The 17650-nt window shown below is 46.5% G+C and overlaps 1 protein-coding gene across 1 annotated transcript in view; it reads left to right on the forward strand.

The window, feature by feature from the left end:
• Positions 1 to 6635: 6635 nt before the first annotated feature.
• Positions 6636 to 17650, forward strand: part of ADAM11 (ADAM metallopeptidase domain 11) — a 266893-nt gene continuing 255878 nt past the window's right edge. Inside the window, exon 1 of the mRNA XM_085879155.1 lies at positions 6636 to 6731. The gene's annotated coding sequence lies outside the window, so the exon portion shown is untranslated. The remainder of the gene's footprint in view (positions 6732 to 17650) is intronic.

The following is a 17650-nucleotide window of genomic DNA, read 5'->3' on the forward strand; positions in this document are numbered from 1 at the left end:
AATTTTGGCGGAATTTTTCAAATTAAATTTAATTGGCGGCAAACGGGACTTCTGCACCATGGCGGATGTGCAGATGTTGGAGGAGGAAGGCCACGTGTCGGGCAGCGAGTCAAGGGAAGAAGGGAGAGACGGGGGTAGGATCGGAACCTCCCCCATTCCGAGCGTGGACCATGCTTCATGGCCCGTAACGGGGCCGGCAGCGCCGGAAACCGGCGCGATGTCGATCCAGACAATGTTGGAACGTTTAATAGGGGACATGACGGCACAAATGGAAAATCAATTCGTGACACAGAGGGCAGAAATGACATCAATTGGGGGTAATGTGGGAACAGTTGGGTGCACGGATTGATTTAATGAGGGATGAATTGGGGGAAAAGATGGAGAAAATGAAAACTGAGATGCAGGAGTGTGTGGATGTTCAATTGGGGGAAATACAAAGTAAATTCGAGGATAGATTGGAGGAAACAAAGGTAGAAATTACATTGGAGGGGGAAAATATGCGGAAAAAATTGGTAGATAAAATTGATGCAACGAACATTTGGGTTGATAAAGTGGATGAAAGCCTGGAACGTCATCGTGCCTGTGTGGATGCTCGTATGCAGCTGCAAGTTGAAGAGTGGGGAGAGCTGAGGAAGCAAGGGATGAATTTGGCCGAGGAGGTAAAAGGATTGGAGGCTCGTTTGGACGAACAAGATAAAATTATGAGCCAAGATGAAGACTTGGATAAAGGCCTGGTAGAGCCGTCTTTTGTAAGTAGAGTGTCCGGGTTGGTTGAGGAGCAGCTACAAACTCGCGACGGAGCCTTGGAGGAGGTTGTGCGGGCCCAGAAGATCCTGCGGGAAGAGGTGAATCGGTCCATTCAACGTTTGGAACAGGAGGCAAATTTGACCCATGAGACCCTCACCACAAAACATCTTTGGCCACAGTGGGCTCCGAAATTGGATACGCAGCCACAAGGGTGTTTGATCCCTGGGCTGGATTCGGACAAGGGAGAAACTGGGAAGCGGGCCACCGGAAAAGTGATCCCCGTGGTAAATTTTGACGGATCAGGGAGCCTTGAAGCTTTTCTGACGCAATTTGAGTGTATTTCCCGACTAAACGGGTGGAATGAGCGGGAACGTGCAGGGAATTTGGTGGCAACGTTGCGGGGACCAGCCGCAAATGTGTTAAACGTGATCGCGGAGGGGATGTTGACCAGCTCCCACATTTGCGAGGCGTTGAGCTATCGGTTTGGGTTCGCAGCAAACTGTGATCTGGTGCGGGCCCAGCTCCAGCACCGCAGATTAAAGTCGGGCGAGACAGTGCAGGAGCTGGCACAGCACATTTACCAATCAGTCAGGATCGCGTATCTGGACCTAACAGTGGAGGCATGGGACAGACTGGCACTAGAGAAATTTTTAGCTGCTCTTCCTGACCCTGAAGTTCGAGCGCTAGTGGAGCTACAGGATCCACCCACCGTGCACCGAGCGGCCGAGTGCGCGGCCAGGCTGGCCTCATGGAGTCGGCCGGGTCGGGTGCCCGAGAGGCCATCGGTGACGATCCGACAGGCGGAGATTCGGGATCAGGGAGGGGGGCTGGGAGAAATTGGCATTACCCAAATGCTTCAGGAGATGAATCCTCCTGCTGAACCGCCAGGTCTATACGAGGTGCCCTTTCATCGGTCGAGTCCGGAGATCACTGTCAGGGGTTGGGGAGACTAGATCGGGCTGAGCATTTCGGGCCATGCTCGGCTGGTGAGATTGTGGCGAAGTGCCCTCCTTTGGTGAAAATAGTGAATTGTGGGAAAATTGGCATGGGTTTGTAAGTTCTGCTGGGTTTTAGAGTGACAATAGGGACAGTGGGTAATTGGTAACAAAGCGGGCACGAGTAGCTGTCCAATGGCTGGTGCGTGGATCGGGTGAGAAGTGCTGTGTGAGTTGCTTCAAGTTAAGAAGTGAAATGTATGGTGCACACATTGATTTTTTTTTATTGGACATGGTGTGGTAACAGGGAAGGTCATGGTCGGTGAAGTGTTGGAAATGCAGGTGTCACATGTAAGGCCGATGGGGTGGGGGGAGTCATGTGGGTTTTGTGGGTGGGGATGATGTGCTTGTCCGCAGGGATTGCTGAGGCTCACGGTGAGCGGGAATTGCGACCCCCTTCAAGGAGATTCACCCCTGGTGGCTGATGGTGACAGTGTCTGGAGGCAACTGGGAGAGGGTCTGGTTGGGCGACCAAGGCGGATAGGACCTTGGCGACCCAGGAAGGCCAGAGGAGCTCGTGAGACCCCTTCCACAATGTGTGTTGTACGGGGTGAGAGCTGATGGCTACCAAGGGGGTGGGAATCAAAGGGAGCGGGGCGGAGAAACGTCCTGGTTGGACTAAAGCTTACCTCTGGGCATGGTTGCACCTGAGATGCCCCCATCATCTTGTGGTAACCCACCCCACGGCCATGACGGGATTCAGCCTGCATCATTAAAGTGGGGGCCATGACCTAGAAATGTGATGATGACCATGGTGTGAGTGTTGTGAAGATGTGTGAGTCCCACTCGATCCCGCACAACTTGACATGTGCAGCAAGGGCATGATGTCCGCATAATTTTGGGGTCAAGCAAATTTGAAAATTGGCTCCCCAGGTAACGCTGGGTCTATTAGCATCCACTGGGGGACGCGGTCAAGTGTAAATAACCCGTGAATAGTGTCGTTAAGGCTTAGAGTAGGAATGTAAAGTATAAGTGTTGTGTTTTGTAGAACCTTTTGTTTCCCCTCCCCAGATCACTGGAAGAGTGTTGGACAGGAGCGATGATCCAGAGGATGGAGTGCAACTTCGCTCGGTGCTCTCATGTGATTAAATAAAAAGATAAAAAAAAATGAATGATTGTTTAGGCGAGGATAAGGCCATAAGGGGGTAGTACATTAAGCAGGATAGGTAAGTTCGCTGCGGCTCGCTACCCATTGCCCCTCCTACTTTATTTCGTTAGGTTAAATAGGTGTGAGTCAGTAAGTGTTAAGGCTGGTACGGTAGCGCCTGTGATATACCTTGCAGGAGCTGCGGTACCAGAGGAGGGGGCAGTGTTACGTCTGAGGGGGGGGTATGCATTCAAAGGGTAATTAGGATGTTTAATTAGGCATGCCATGCTGTTCGAGTTGTACCAGGATCTCGATGTAATAAGTTGCAATTCAGTGATGATAAGTTGTCGAGTAAATGTCCATTTCTTTAAGGGGGAAATGATAATTGTCACGTAATTAGATAGGGAGACGGGTTAGGGTAAGTGTGTATGCGTAAACGCTTTTAGTATTCCCTGTAGGCTTGCCGTGACGTAACAGGGCAGTGCTGCGGCTGGCTCCGCCCCGTGATCACGATTGGCGGAAGGCGACGGCAGAGGGCCAATAAAAGGGCTCGATTGGAAGTGACGAGGACTCGAGTATAAAAAGGTTCTGTTCGGGAAAAGAAGAGGTGGAACAGTCATAAAAAGAAAGCGTCTGGTCGAAGCTGTTGGTCTCGGAGCGCACTCTCTCGTTGCGCTGGTTCGTTCCTCGATTCGTCGTGTCTCATGGCCTTGCTGTGCCTCGTGCCTCACCTCGGTTGGCTCTGGAGTTCTGCTGGCTCGGAGTACGGGACCGAACAGCAGGCGGACCTGCCTCGCTCTCCTGCTTGCATCTTGGTGCCAGAACTGGCTCCCTGGCGGCTGTGAGTGGTCTTGGGCCTACACCAGGAGGTCGACACCACCAGGAACAGCACCATGGTGTCTCCTGCCCCTGACGAGCGCAACGCCAGCTCGTCCGGTGCCAATCCAGTGACTGTTGCATCGACACCACGGGCAAGCCTGACCACCAGCTACGTTGTGTGTGTGTGTGTGTGTGTGTGTGTGTGTGTGTGTGTGTGTGTGTGTGTGTGTGTGTGTGTGTGTGTGTGTGTGTGTGTGTGTGTGTGTGTGTGTGTGTGTGTGTGTTTGTACCTGGTGCCTTAGAGGGTTTGAGATCTGTATATCCATTGGAATTGTTTGTGTTTTCCCCACGCCCGAACCCACACCACCATCCCGTCGAATCGCCCCGGATCCCTCCTCTTGCCGAGTCTTATTATTATTATTTCTGGTTAGAGAAATAAACATTATTAACTCAGTGAAAAGCGACTCGTGCCACCTTCCTCGTCCCGTTTGCTGTGGAGCGATTAAAACTGCCATCTTTGGGTTATAAAAAATAAACCGCCTCCATCGTTTCGGCTCATTCTACGTTGGCGGGACTGTTCAAGTCCTGTGGACGTCACAATATGTTAGTTATTTATTTAGTTATTGTTATATTAAATTAGGGTATAGTGAGATGCGAATCCGTACACTTCTGAACTTCCTTGCTGAAAATGGACTGCATTTTCGAACTCATTGGGGTCTATTTACTCCAAGAAATGTTTAGACTGACAACAAATTAATTATAAATTCGAAAATATCGAAATGAGTAGGATTCGTTACTCAACTCCAGTAATGATAAATCTTGTTTTAGGTAATATTTTCGAAATGGTAGTGAATTCAATGTCGGTGCAGTCATTTCTTAGAGTAAATCGACCCCATAGAGTTCGAAAATGCACTCCATTTCCACCTCGGACATTCAGAAGTACCCGTAATCGTACCTGACCATACCCTAATTTATTCAAGTCATGAGACTAAAAGTCGTCATATGGAGCCACCTCTAAATCGCCTCTGATCAAGCTAAAAAAAAAATTATGCGCTTTATTGAATCATATTAGAATAAGTTTAAGCTTGTGGAGCAACATTCTCTTTTGTTCGACTTTTTTTGGACCACCCTAGAGTACATTGACACATTAAACTGCTTAAATTTCAGTAACAACTGGAAATATGGGGGTGTTCTAAAACCCCTGACGGTTAGAGTACTTGATTTATGTTATGGATCCTCCACAAGCCTGAGAACATACAGATTAAAAAAGAAAAAAAAATTGTTAGATGTTCTCACACTTCTGTGTTACTTGCAATGATGTGGAATTTTGTATCTGTCAACAATGGTTTCTCGACTTCTTGACAGGAAACTCATGATTTTACAAGCAATGCAGCAAGTGTTGCTGCCGGAGGAGTTCCTGCAGCTGAGATTTTTGATAAATTGATTGGTTGAAAAATGTTCTGGTTTCATCTTTCATCAAAGTCTTGCTAATCTTTTGTGGGGTTGTTGCAGCAGCTGTAGACAAGTAGACTTTCTTATGAAACAGTGCAGCAACTCTGCTTCATTACCTCAGGGTTTCTTGGTTTGGGTTATGGCACTAGCATAATGACTGGCTCTTGAATATCAGAGCATGGAAGGTTTGTACCCTATTTCTCGTTTTTGACTGATCCAATTTTATCATGATTTGAACATGGAAATGCTACATGACTACTTTAACAGCTCCAATTATTTTCACCTTCTTGTGGAATTGGTCTGCAAACATTCTATTTGGCCCAATATTTTCACAAATTGAGTAGCTGGGCCTGATGTTTGACTGATTTGGGATGGCTTCCTATCCATCTGAGGTATGATGCACACAATGTATGGCTATGTATTTGAATCAACAGGATTACAGTTTATAGCTACGTCGAGAGTCAAACCCAGACGAGATGGCTCGGAGACGAGTGTACCTACCTCCAAATTATCCTGCCAGCCCGACCAGAGTACAATTTATATTTTATACATTGCATTTGAATTGATATAACACTCATGGGAGAATCTACTTCATAAATGGTGTGCTGGTTAAAGATGATAGCAGACATCCTGTGTACTTTAAGTTGAATTGCAAGGATATTGAGAGACAAATCAACACAGCAGATGGAATTTGAGCACCAGTGTTCCCCGGCATCATGAGACATTGGTTCAGATGATTTTAACACTAGGAACTTTGATGCAGGAGGCCATTTGGCCCATCATGCCTATGCCACATCAAAACATAATCCAATCAATTCATTTGTCGACTCCTGTTGGTGGGATCACTGAGGAGCGAGGAGAACAGTGCGGTAGGCACAGGGACATCATCAGGGGTATTTATTTATCTCTCAATGAAATGTATGCAGACTTCATATATTGAAAATTATACTATCTTGTGCACTGCCTTATGGGTAACTGATGACGTGCAGTCATGCCATCACATGCTAACGCCTCAACATCCCCCTCTCTCTGATATTTAATTATTTTTTTTCTGAATAACAAGTTTGTATACATTTAATTTATGGGTGCGTGCATGTGTAAGGACTTATGGTGAGGGGGTGGGGGGTGAGGAGTGGAGGGAATGAAGACTAACACCACATCCAGCTTTTGGTGAGATCCTCTCAGAAACCACAAAACCACTATACATTTGTACAACCACACATCCATACCCAAGCTTCCCACAAGTCTTGTCAATATCCATGGACATATCTCTCCCCAATGCTTCTAGTTACTTGATTTCCGTTGAAACCTTTGTGCTGTTTTTGCTGCCACTACATTTCTAGTGAGACCTTTCCATGTATTGACTACTCTCTGAGTGAAAGATCCTTGCCTTACTCCCATCCTAACTTTACTCTCAGGTTGTGTCCTCTAATCCTGCCTCTCACTGCCTATTCTGCTGAAAAGCTCTTTTCCATTTATTTTGTCCATTACTTTCATTATTTTGAACATCTCTTTCAGATCGCCTCCTTTCTCATGTCTGAAGTTCTTCCTGTCTCCTTCAGCCACTCCTCAGAGTTGAAGCTTCCGAGCCCCAGAACTCATCGAGTAGCTCTATGCGGAACACTTTTATGGTGGCTAAGTCCTTCCTCAGATGTTTTCACCGAAACTATATGAAGTATTCAAGTTGATGCCTCACTAAATTCATGTTTTTGATTCATAATTTATCCCCCTGCAAATCAAACTTAAAACGCAATTAGCGGTGTCTGCTTAACCTCATGTCTATAGAAGGGAAGCAGACACAGGTGGGGGCCATTCAGCCCATCATGCCTGCACTAACACCATACTAACTTATCAACACAAGATCCAAAGAAGAAAATGCAATTTTAATTTTTTATTTTTAAATCTATTTATTTTAAATTTTTGGAGTTTTGGGATTTTTTTTTCTTCTTCTCCTCAGGGAGGGGGCATGGGCTTGGTTAAAAACACACATCAACCACAAAACACCCCTTGACGAGACCCCCACCAACAGCACTCTAATCCTGCCACTGCCACAAATGGAACACTGTTTCATTTGATTCCGTACACATGCACACAATCACCCATTAATGCTCAAACTCCCAAAAAATTTGATCAACATCCCAATACCCCTCCACCTCTATAACTTCCAGGTACCTATCCAATTCCAATTTAAGCTTATCTACTATTTCTGCTGCCACTATCTTTCCAGGGAGGCCATTCCATGCATGAACTACTCTCTGAGTAAAAGTCCCCTGCCTTGCTACCGTCTTAACTCTCCTCTTATTTACTATCAGGCTACGCCCCCTGGTCCTATCACTGTCTACTCTGTTGAATAATTTATCTGCACTTCTTTTATCTCCACCTTTCATTTTGTTAAACAGCTCTACCATATCTCCTCGTAACCGCCTCCTTTTTAATGTATAAAGCCCTGTCAAATTCAGCCGCTCCTCATAGCTAAGTCTAGCTAGGCCCAGAATCAATCTCGTAACCCTGCATTGAACCCACTCTCTATGACATCTATGTCCTTCCTGAGTTGTGGTGACCAAAACTGCACACACTACTCTAGATGTAGCCTCACTAAATTCCTGTACAATGTTAACACCAGCTATTTTGATTTATAATTAATCCCCCTCCAAATACAACCTAAAACCATATTTTCTCTACTGACATCTGCCTGGCACTGTGCTGCCTGCTTACCTCCCATATCCATTACCACCCCCAGATCCTTCTCCTGTGTGACATGCTCCAAAATTACCCCTTGCATCATGTAATCTCTATTTTCATTGTTCTTTCCCATCCCCAACACCTTACACTTGCTCAGGTTAAATTACATCTGCCAATCTTTTGCCCAATCCATACAAGTATGAACACTTTCCTGAATCTGATCACCACCCCCTCTGCTATCCACCTTATCTCCAAGCTTTGTGGCATCTGCAAATTTGGAAAGCTTACTCTTTACCCCATTATCCAAATCGTTGATGTAAATAATGAATAGTAATGGTCCGAGTACTGATCCCTGAGTTACCCCGCTACTTACATCCTCTCGGCAAGACATCCTTCCACTCTTTGCTTCCGACCACTTAGCCAGTTTGCAATCCAATTAGCTACCTGGCCAGCGACTCCACAAGCCCTCACTTTGGCTAACAACCTCCGATGTGGCACCTTATCAAATGCCTTCTTAAAGTCTAGATATACTATGTTTCCTGCCATTCCCTCATCCACCCAATCACACTGCCTCATATAACTCCAAAACATTTGTTAGACAGGAACTCCCTTTGGTAAAACCATGCTGACTACCTTTAATTAGTTTGTATTTGTTGAATTAGTTCCTCATCTGGTCCTTAATTAATGTCTCCAACACCTTCCCCACAACTGAAATCAAACTAACAGGTATATAGTTTCCCAATTCTTCTGTGGATCAGGTCAGGTCAGGTATGGGAGCATGTGCCAGAACAGCACGTCGCTGCGTCCACTTTCCGCCGGTACTCCAGGGGCCTCCGTCTGGCCATCCCCCAGGCAGATGCCAGGCCCATCCCCATCTCCTTGAGATGATGGTTAACCTGTTGCAACCATGAGGCACGTGGTCGACCCACTGGCCTCCTCCACTCATGAGACTCCCTCGCTGAGAGAATCTGGTGAGCAGGATCAGAGTCAGGAAAACGAGCCACATGTCCATACAGCCGCAACTGACGCTCACGGACTATGCAGGTAACAAATCTCATCCGAGTCTCTCTCAGCAACCGCTCGTTGGACACAAAATCCGACCAGCGATAGCCAAGGATTCTCCGAAGAGACCTGGTACCAAAGGAATTAAGTCTCCGTCTCAGATCCTTGGTCAGAGTCCAAGTCTCGCACCCATAGAGCAAGACTGGAAGTACCAAGGACCTGAAGACTCGGACTTTCGTCCTCCCGCACAGGTACCGGCAGCGCCACACCCCATGATCCAGTGAATCCATGACTCCCCAGGCCCGACCCAGACGTCTATTGACCTCCGGCTCACAACCTGCGGAGACATGAATATCACTGCCAAGGTAAGTGAATCTATCCACGACCTCAACATCCTCACCACAAACAGACACAGACAGGACAGCAGCATCCAAGATGTCACCGAAAGCCTGGATCTTAGTTTTGACCCAAGAAACCCGTAATCCCAACGGCTCCGACTCCTCATTCAGCACCTCGAGGGCCCCCAAGAGGATGTCTAAAGTCTCCGCAAAGATGACTGCATCATCTGCAAAGTCAAGGTCCGAGATCTTGACATTCCCAAATGACGCACCGCAACTTGATCTCTCCGACATCCTCCCTAGAATCCAGTCCATACAAGTGCTGAAAAGTGTGGGGGCAAGTACACATCCCTGACGAACTCCAGTAACAACTGGAAATAAGTCAGAGATGGTACCACCACACTTCACAGCACTCTCAGTACCAGAGTAGAGTTCAGACATCAGATCGATCAGTTTTGGTGGCACCCCACGAAGACCAAGAATCCTCCAGAGGACATCCCGATTCACTGAATCGAACGCTTTACAGAGATCAGCATAGGCTGCAAGCAGCCCCTGCCGAAACTCTCGTCTGCGTTCGGTGAGGACACGAAGTGCAAGGATACGGTCAATCGTTGACCTCTTTGGTGTAAAGCCTGACTGCTCTGGACGCTGGTGCTCAAGCAGATGGTGGCGAACCCTATCGAGAATTATCCGAGCAAAGACCTTGCCCGGCACTGAGAGCAGCGTCACCCCTCGGTAGTTGTTGCAGTCTTGGCGATCACCCTTCCCTTTCCAGAGAGGGACAACAAGGCCCCTCTTCCAGTCAGTTGGGATGATGCCTGTGTTCCAGGCAGAGCACAAAACTGCATGCAACGACACGAGTGCAGCATTTCCACCAGCCTTGAGAAGTTCGGCATGGATGCCACAGATCCCTGGAGCTTTGCCCCGTTTCAACTGGTTCACCGCAGCCTGTGTTTCCACAAGCGTAGGTGGACCACAGTTGATTCGAGGGTCAGCAACAGGGATTGTAACACCCTTGACGTCCAACTCGACAGTTGGGGGATCAGCCTGGTACAACCGCTCAAAGTAACCGGCCCAGTGGGCCTTCACTTCAGACTCCTCTGTCAAGAGCCTACCACTCTCTGCTCGAACTGTAGTGCTCCGAGGGATGGGCTTGGATGAACGTAATGCGCGAATTCCCCTGTAAGCGGGACGAGAATCACCTGTCCACAGGTGATGCTCTACCCCCTCACAGATTCCTCGCACATAGGCCTCCTTGTCCACCCTCAGTGCACGTACAGTTTTACGCCTCAGCTCCCTGAACAGCTCAGCTCTGCCATTCATCCTGGCCCTGCGACTCTGGTCAATGGTATCCAGTGTCCCTTGAGAGACAAAATTCTTCTTTGCCCTGCGGTGAGCTCCAAGGCATCCACCGGCAACATCGAGGACGGTGGTCTTGAAGGCGCTCCACAACTCTTCAGGACCCCCCAAGGCACCCAGACCCCCCAAGTGTCCACTCAGCCTGTTCGCAAACTCCTCAGCTACTCTCTCATCCCTGAGCTTGGCAACATCCAGCCTCGGCTGGGATGGTACCATTCTCCAGGATTTAAGGTGCAGCTTTAGAGTTGCTACAACAAGCCTGTGGTCAGTATTGAGGAACTGAGCACTCCGGTAGACCCTGCAGTTCTGGATCATCCTCCAACGACCGTCAATGAGGACATGGTCAATCTCCTTTGCCACACCGCCAGCGTTGGAATACCAAGTCCAGCGATGAGCTTGTGGGCGCTGAAACCATGAACCAGCCACCCTAAGTCCATGACTTCTTGCAAAGTCAAGGAACTTAGTGCCATTCTGGTTCATAGTTCCTGACCCATGGGGACGAACACACACCTCATAACCGTCCCTATCAGTTCCAGTCGATGCATTGAAATCCACCAAGACTAGAAGTGTATCTCGTCTGGGGCACTGATCAACTACAGACTCGAGTGTGGCGTAGAATGCATCCTTCATGGTGAGATCACTCGCCTCAGTCGGAACATAAACAGAGACCAGGGAAATGACACCTAAGGAGTGACGAATCCTTAATCTCATAATACGCTCGTTGACCGGTGTTACCTCAATTATCATTGGGGTCAGCTTATTGGACACAGCTACAGCAACTCCTTGGGTATGGTAACCATCAGAGCGACCAGACCAATAGTAGGTGTAACCACCCACCATTATCTCGCCGCAATCCGGTCTCCGAACCTCAGAGAGAGCTGCAATCCCGATGTCCAAACGCTTGAGCTCAGATGATAACAGAGACAGGTGATCATCCTCTCTTAGGGATAGGACATTCCAGGCACCCACCTGAAGGGACTGCCTCAGGTTAACCCAAGGAGACCGCCGTCTGGTGGACGACACCTCAGCACCACTCCGACACACTCTCCCGCAATCTGTCCCAGGGATGTTACCCCGTGGTTCCCCTCCTATCAAAGATTGGGGGTCCCGAAGGCTTTGCCCCAATCCCGTCATCCGGTGAGCTGCCCTGCGAAGGGAAGCTGCACAGGAGGTACTCCCACGGAGTGGGTTTTCAGATTTTTTTGCGTTTTTGCGTTTTGCGGAATGAAGGGTTTTACGGTGGCCGGAGTGCAAATCCTGCCACCAACCTCCTAATAAGAAGTGACCCAACTGCAGGAGGACGTCCGCAGACACAGTTGAGCACTAGATATGGATGGCCGTTGGCTCACAAGGAGCTCCTCCGCCCTTTGACAGGTTTTGTTTTTAATCCTGCTTGGTGTCCATATCCAAACAACCTCCTCACCAGAAAACCTGGTGGGGGAGACGGTTTAGTCGCCGACAACCCGACCATGGAACAGGTTAGTACAGGTTTACATGGTACCTGTAGCAGGTCACAGATCGAACCTGACCTGATCTGTGGATCCTTTCTTGAATAATGGTGAATAATATCGTAATAATATTACAAAAATCTTAATAATGGTGAATAATTAAAAATAATAATGGTGAATATTAATAATCTTGAATAATATTACCATCGCTGGATCCTCTTGTGTCACAGATTGCAAGTCTGCCCCTTACATCACGTAATCTCTATTTTCATTATTCTTACCCATCCCCAGACCCTTACATTATATGTTAAACTGTGTCTGCCAATCTTTTTTGATTACCCTCACCAGAGGAGTAAATTTGGATTACCCTCATGGTAATGCATTTGGGTCCATTTGTTTGTCTGTTTGTTTGTCCGCACAGAACTTCCGTTTTTTTTCTCTGCAACCGCTTGTCGGATTGAGAGAAAATTTTCACTATTGGTGTGACTACTCATGTATAATGTTTTAATACTAATTATGACGTCATAGGTCACGTGGTGTGGCAGCAATATTGGAAAAACAGAAAACTTTGGACCTCTATTTCTGAAACAACACCAAGGAAAAAATGGAAACTTGGCACATAGCAAGCACTCCTCATGGGGAATGTGTGATTTTTCTATACGCCCGATATATATATATATATATATATATATATATATATATATATATATATATATATATATATATATATATATATATATATATATATAGACAGTATAGATATATATATATATATATATATATATATATATATATATATATATATATATATATATATATATATATATATATATATATATATATATATATATATATATATATATATATATATATATATATATATATATATATATATATATATATATATATATATATATATATATATATATATATATATATATATATATATATATATATATATATATATATATATATATATATATATATATATATATATATATATATATATATATATATATATATATATATATATATATATATATATATATATATATATATATACAGTATAGATATTGTTGCGGTCTTCGCGCCCGCCGGCGTGCGAACGGCCACGTAACTCGAATCGCGGCACGTCGCCCACCGGACGGACAATCCAGTCGTGACCCTCTCGGACTAACGCCGGGAACCAGTCACGGGTGGACCTTTCGGTCTCACCGCGATCGAGCCAATCAGCCCCCGCGTGGGATAGGGTTGCTCGCCGAATTCGACCTACCTAAGTACCCACGCGGAGGGTAGACCGGGCGATCGCACCTCGCCGCAGGTCAACTTCGGACACAGGCCACTTAAGCGACCCGTTCCGTACTATCAGAATAACCGAGCGGTGTTATCGTCGACCTCGACGGTTTGATTAATTATCGGGCGTATTCAGCCCACTACCAACCCTTTACGTGAAGCAAGATGAGGATTCAATGGAGGAAAAGACGAAGCGAAGCGGGAGGACAGTTCAACAATAAAGCACATTTATTCGCGACGAACGGAAAGCACACAAATACAATTCCACCAAATGCACACAAAAAAAAGAAAACACAATTCCATTTACACAAAAAGCAAATATAAAAGTGAAAACACAGTGCAGAGCTAATACCGACTACCGAGCACACGGCAACACTTATACAATTCTACTTCACAGACGGCGCCGACAACACATACCCAAAACCAAGGAAAAGAAATACCCTCAAGGATGAGGCGGGCCTGAGGCCGAGACCGGGTCGCGCCTACCCGTCTGGTGATGAGACGCGGAGCGGCGATGGCGCCTCACTCCGTGGGCCTCGCGGACAGTGCCTGGCAGGGGGTGGGAAAGGGGGCCCCCTTGGTCGCACTATCTCAGCGCGGGGGGGGAAACAGGAGGGGGTTGCTGATGCTCGGGGTATAGAGGATCTTTATTATCCCTGGTGTGCGTCTCCACCTCGGCCAGGTCGCGCTGCCGGCCTTCCTCGGGCGTGCAGCTCCCGGCACCGTCGCGAGCACCCCCTCGTCTGCCTTCGCCGCTGCCGCCTCTCCGCCTCTGGACTCTCCACCCTGGACTCTTCTTTGGGCTCTCCTCGTTCGACTCTCTTCAGCTTCTCCAGCTACTGCAGGCTTCGGGCTCCAGACTTCCACACTCTTCAGCTTCTCCAGCTACTGCAGGCTTCGGGCTCCAGACTTCCACACTCGACTCTCCACCCTCCGACTCCTTCTCGTTTTGCTGACTGACGAACACCGTCCTTTTATCCCCCCGTAGCTTCGCCTTTGACCCCCTCCCTTTGACCTTTCACCTCGCTCCCCATTGGCCCGAGAAAAAGTGGGCGTGAAGGCTTTTTGATCCACAAATTTGCATATATCGATCGCCCTGGGGGCGGGGCCAATTCGCCCCTCGCTCACCGATTGGACGGCAAAAAGTGGGCGTGTGTCGTTTTTGATCCGTTTTTGAAGCACAAAATCCGTGATTTTGTACACGCTGTTCAACGTGCGCCCTGCACGAGTCCAACACCGGTACCCACAGCGGGGCAAGAACGGTGGCGATGCTACGGTTGCGAGGTGTGACGTGAAGGTCGTGGCGGTTGTGGTGAAGCGGTGTTGTGGTTGGTGGTTGATGTTGTGGTTGTGGTGATGGCGATTGGTCCAAAATAAAGATAGTAACAGAAAAACGGCTATCCTGAAGAGTCGCAGCTCGCATAAATGACATGTATTCCCACTAGACAACGGGTTCGGGCCTAACTACACATGTACTTACCGAGATACCTCACCTAAGGGACCTGAATGGTGGTTTGCGAATCTGGTAACCACAACAATATATATATATAGACAGTATGTATATATATATATATATATATATATATATATATATATATATATATATATATATATATATATATATATATAAAAGCCTGGAGTTGGTGCAGTGGTTAGGGCAGTGGCTTGGGATCCAAAAGGTCCTGAGTTCAAGCCCCGTTGGACACTGATTTAATACACCAGGGGGTTGACTCAGCCTGTCATCCTTCCGAGGTCGGCGAAATGAGTACCAGTGTACTGGGCCAGTGTATACCCCGGTTAAAATAGGTGTACCATATCCCTGTGTCGTAAGAGGCGACCAGGGTTGCGTCAGGAAGGGCATCCGGCTTAAAACATGTGCCAAATCACTATGCGGATCATACGGATAATCCGCTGTGGCGACCCCTAACGGGAGCAGCCGAAAGAAGAAGAAGAAGATATATATATCTGGGCGCATTATGTGATACCGTCTGTCTCTGTCTGTCTCTGTCTGTCTGTCTGTCTGTCCGACCGTTCATGTCCGCACTCTAACTCCCAAAGTTTTCAACTTTCACGTTTCATATTTGGTACATCGGTACAGACTGTGGAGACGGTGTCGTGACATACATTCATCATCTAAAGTGGTTGCCATGGCAACCAGGATGCTGTTTTCCATGTAGTCGCACAATTCTGTATATACCTTCTTGCTCGGGCGTATATTGTGCTCACTTGTTTATGATGTCATAGGTGCCTTTGTTATGACGTCATAATTGCATATGTAGAACGCCACATCCGATCAATATGAAAAATTTTGAGGGTCATCTGGGGATAAAATGGTCCACAGAAAAAAAATTTGTGAAGTCATCAGTCACGTGATTCGGCAGCTATGTTTTAAAGAGAAAAACCTTCAAAAATAGTAATCTCTGAAGTGGCTCAACAGATCGAGGTGAAACTTTACACCTATGACCACCTGCCCATGAGGAACAAAAGGTTCACACATGATATCATAGGTCGCATGGTTTGGCAGCCATATTGTATTTACCCGAAAACCTATAAAAAAATGCACCACTCAAAAGAAGTCTTGATGAGGGTCTGCAATCTCTGATTTTTCTTTTCCTTGTTTTGCGAAATGCGAATCCTATCCAGGTTCCTCCTGATGACTTAATCTTTGCTTTTTGCTTGTTTGGGTTCCTTCTGATTACTCCAATGCAGGACTGAACCTATTTGGTCTTCCATTTGATTTGAATTGAATTTATTTCAATCCAATTCTGAATTCAATTGCATAATAATAATAATAAACAAGTCGTGCCAGGCACAACAAATCCCGCCCATTTAAGGCATAAAGTTATTTTGGGGATCAAATTAAAATTTGATACATCCTTAACCTGAATGTTGATTATAAGGAATATTTTAGGCTTAGTTTGAAGTCAATTAAACCATTTTTGATGAAGTTATGAGCGAAAAACGATTTTGACCTTTTCGTGACCTGACCTTGACCTTTGACCTAATTGGACCCAAAAGTTAATGGGGTCGTCCGAGGTTCATTACCCACCTTTGGATACAATTTGACAGTGTTTGAGCCAGCCGTTTTCCTGTAAAGTTGTATTTTCGTAACCATGTTTTAGTTTAAATGGAAAACTTGTAATTTTGACCGATGACCATGACCCCCAAAACTTCAGACCCTACCGATCTTCACAAACATGCATTTTTCACTATAGAAATGGGTAGGATTATAAGTGACAAATAGAATAAGTTTCACTATAAGCTTAGTTTGAAGTAAATCAGATCATTTTTGATGAAGTTATGAGTGAAAAACGATTTTGATCTTTTCGTGACCTTGACCTTTGATCCAATTGGACCCAGAAGTTAATGGGGTCGTCCAAGGTTCATTGCCCACCTGTGGATTAAATTTGATAGTGTTTGCTGAATCCGTTTTGCCGTAAAGTTGCTAACAGACAGACAAACAAACCGGACGATTACAATATCCCGCTCCCTCCCTCTGGGGGGGGGGGATAATAATGTGGGCAGAGGCATATCTGTTGACATCAGAGTGCCATTCCAGTTTATGTAATGCAGTGTTGTTGGCTGATATCCAAGCAGATGGAAGATGACCTATGGCAAATGACAGGGTGAAAAGGGCAGAGACAGGAAGTGTAAGGGCAGTAGAGCAGATTTTTAGGAGGACACGCGAGCTGATGTCATCCTGTCCAGTTACAGAGTCAGAGTCGAGGGTTGCCAGAGACTTTTCCACCTTCTCAGGTGCAAAAGACACTGAATTCAGGAGCAGTTGGATATGCCTGGGAACGGTGGATATTGAGCGGTAGAGGTTAGGGACACGAATTTGAAGCAAACACAATTGAGTCATTCGGCTTTCTCAAGAGCAGAGTCTGCTGTGGTGCTATTTGAAGTGAGGGAAGGGATGGAAGTTGAGCATACACCAGAGAAAGACTTGACAAGGCACCACCAGGTTTTGGAGGAGAGAGACAAGTTTGAAGTTCATTTGTGAGAATGGACAGATATTGTTTTCTGGCTCTCCTGAGGGGAAACAACACATCTGTTGCAGGCTTTGTGGATTGTTCTGAGGCTACCTTCAGTTGGATAGGAGGAGAATGAAAGTTGTTTTAAAGCAACTTCCTCACCACAGGATTCTGAGAACCAAGAGTGGGAGGATGGGTAAAATAACTGAAGATTGAGATGGGATGAATCTGTGCATAAGAGAGAGCAGATTTCTATGGAAGAATTCCCAGGCTGAATTAATATTAGTGACGGTGGATTTCGGAGACCAGTCCTGAAGTGTGATGGCTGCTTATAGTCCCTGCCAGTTGGCTTGAATGAACTGCTCGACACGCCGGTGGAGAGGCTGTTCTCTGAGAATGGCCAAAGAGATGTTGACCTTCACAAGCACATGATCAGATGAGCCATTTGGAGCAG

Source organism: Eptatretus burgeri, chromosome 4 (genome assembly GCF_056783735.1).
Source record: "Eptatretus burgeri isolate ZD-2024b chromosome 4, Ebu_testis_v1, whole genome shotgun sequence".
Taxonomy (NCBI): Eukaryota; Metazoa; Chordata; class Myxini; order Myxiniformes; family Myxinidae; genus Eptatretus; species Eptatretus burgeri.